The sequence below is a fragment of the Carlito syrichta genome, unplaced genomic scaffold (assembly GCF_000164805.1).
Source record: "Carlito syrichta isolate Samal-C Ts95f unplaced genomic scaffold, Tarsius_syrichta-2.0.1 Scaffold316181, whole genome shotgun sequence".
In the NCBI taxonomy this organism is placed as follows: Eukaryota; Metazoa; Chordata; class Mammalia; order Primates; family Tarsiidae; genus Carlito; species Carlito syrichta.
In genome coordinates this window covers 74,630-77,632 of record NW_007260277.1, presented here as the reverse complement: position 1 = coordinate 77,632, position 3,003 = coordinate 74,630, and the positions used below count along the sequence as shown (strand labels likewise).

The 3,003-nt window shown below is 35.4% G+C and overlaps 1 pseudogene; it reads left to right on the top strand.

Annotated features, from left to right (window-relative positions):
* Positions 1-1,970, top strand: part of LOC103276397 — a 43,748-nt pseudogene extending 41,778 nt beyond the window's left edge.
* Positions 1,971-3,003: the final 1,033 nt, after the last annotated feature.

Below are 3,003 nucleotides of genomic sequence, written 5' to 3'. Positions count from 1 at the left end.
CAAGGGATGAAGGAACCGGTTCAGATTATAGAAAAAAAAGACTGGTCTGGCATTGGCTATCCAAATTTATTTCTAGAGGCTGTTGTTCTTGAAGCTGCTGACCCAATTGTATGGAAAACTAATGAACCAGTTTGGGTGGAACAATGGCCTTTACCATTAGAAAAACTTGAGGCAGCAAAAAATTTAGTGCAGCAACAGCTGGAGGCTGGCCATATAGAGCCCTCCACTCGCCCTTGGAATACACCTATATTTGTTGTAAAAAAAGAAATCTGGCAAGTGGAGACTTTTACAAGATTTAAGAGCTATTAATGCCACCATGGAGACAATGGGGGCATTACAGCCTGGGTTGCCGTCTCCGGTTGCTATTCTTGCAGACTCTAACATCATAGTTATTGATTTACAAGATTGCTTTTTTACTATACCTTTAAGTTTTACTATACCTGGAAAAGAAACTCTTTGGGTTAGAAACTGATCCAGGGGCTGAACTGTCAAGGAAGCATGACTTATTTCTGATGACGCATTGGAAGCTGACTGATACCCTAAACTGAACCATGACTATTGCTAATGCAGTTTACTAAACTTCTCATTGAAGGACTTCTTGGTGTTTTTTCCAGGTGTTTTCAAATACTGAATTTTAATGTGTTCTTCAAGATCCTAACTTCAAAATTCATTTCAGTTTTCAGTTGTTTCGGGATGCAGTAATAACGTCTGGGAACTTGAAGGTAATCTTTTCTCTTTCTTTTCGGGACAGATAGGACCTCACCTGGTTCTTTAAGAAAAAGTTAGCATTATAATAGAGGGTTTTAGACAGCAAACAATTAAATACTTAACTTATTATTTTTAAATTCTAAAGTAACTAATTAATTCTAAAATATAATATCATCATAAAAAAGGAATTTTAAGGATAATATGCTTTTTGAAATATTTTATCTCAATTAAAAACATTTCAGTGTTATTCCCAATCTCATTACTAATTTTTCTCCTTTTAAAATGGATTAAATGCACAGAATTTCATGTCTTCTAAGTTGATTTTCATGCTTGAGTTGTATTTCAATAGGTTTCCCAAATCAAATATTAATTCAAGTCAGTTATTCTAAAATAAGAAACATAGAGTTATATTATCTTTAAGTAAGATTAAATGTTTTCTACTGCAAACTACTTAACAACTTTTCTGTTCCCTGTCTCATATTATTGTGCACAGCCTAATTTTATATATTAATTTCTGTGATGGGTACCACGACATTTTTAGTTTGTGTGAAACAAAAGTTAATTTCTTTTTTTGTGATCTAACATTTGTCCACATTACAAAAAATAAGTTACATCATATAAATTTTTTAGTGCCTCTATAATATATCCCTGATATTCATTCTTAAGTTATAATACTAACTTTTTCTTAAAGGACCTTTTCTAATATCAGAAAGAAAATTAGGATGTTCGTTATTCCTGGAAGTAGACAGGTCTCTCATGGAAGAAGCAGAAAATGCTGATGTTTGACCATTTTCTTGAAGGAGTCAGTAGCTCATAAATCTTGTTGAATTATTTACTTCTGTGAGAATTTCCCCTACCCTCAATCTAACTCCCTGTAAACCACAGATCCTTGAATACCACTAGCATTTAATTTGTAGGCAGAAAAGAAGAATCACACAAGCTTGTAAAAAAAAAAGACTTTCAAACGGGTAAGTGCAAAAGAAAGGACATGATGTTAATAATTGTTTAGACAATATTTTCTCTATTTCCCCAACTCAGTACCAACTAACTACAACCTTGCATTGGTGAGCACCTTTGTAGCATTTTATGCCCTTTCCTTCAGCATCTATAATTACTTAGCTTTCTTGGATAGCTCCAATTGGAGGCTGGTGAATGCAGCTATGCTTATCACTGCATGTTATCCAACTATTAGTCCTTTTGTTCTCATGTGTCATGACCCCAGCATATCCCGATACTGCATCTGCTGCAGAAGATCTGCTTAATTCTCTTATCTCATCAGAACAGTGGTATCATATTCAGTCTTTGATGCACTCAGACCTCTAAGAATCTTAAGAACAATAGTGAACTCATTTTACTGCAGAGAGAGGAATGAAGAAGACAGCTTGACACTGGGCTGAAATGACATAGTAAATATTTTTAGGCACAATGAACTCTTATGCAATTAGTATGTAAGTCCTTATATCATTGTATTTTTATTCATGGTTGCAGGGGAAAAAGTAGATGTCATAAATAGTCTTGAAATAATGTACAGATGCTGGAATTGACTTTGAGTGTGTACCATACAGTAGGAGCTGTTTAATTTTCCTAAGGTGTCTCTGAACTTTGAATTGTGTAGATAGTTGCATGAAAAGGAATAGCATGTGGTGGTTGCTATGGCTTAAATGTTTCAACTCTGCAAATCTTATGTTTATATTTGAATCCCAATATAAGGCATGGAGTTTAATGGAAGGTGTTTGGGTCATGGGGGAGGATCCCTCTGAACTAACTGGTGCTGTCTTTGCAATAATGAGTGAGTCCTTTCTCTATTAGTGTCTGCCAGTGCTGGTTGTTAAAAAGAGCCTAGTAACCACCATTTGCTTCCTCTATCACCATGGATCGCTGCATATGCAAGCTCTTCTTTGCTTCAGCCATGAGTGAAAGAAGCCATTTCCCAGATGCAGATGCTGGTGCCATGCGTCTTGGACAGCTTGCAATACTGTGAGCCAAATAAATTCCTTTTCTTTGTAAATTACCCAGTCTCAGATACCCCTTTATGGTAGAAAAGCAGATGAAGACTTTAGTTTTTTCAAGAAACTGAGGGTATGGGCAGTGGATATGATTTGTAATGCTAATGGCCTGTGAGAAAACTAGAAAAAATTGATTTTTAGTTTTGTGGGCATTGAAATCCAGATTGTGAATACTGTGCTTATGTTTTATTTTTTTATTTTATTTTATTTATTATTATTATTATTTTTTGAGTTGGAGTCTCACTCTGTCGCCCAGACTGGAGTGCAGTGGCCGCTGCCAGCCACTGCA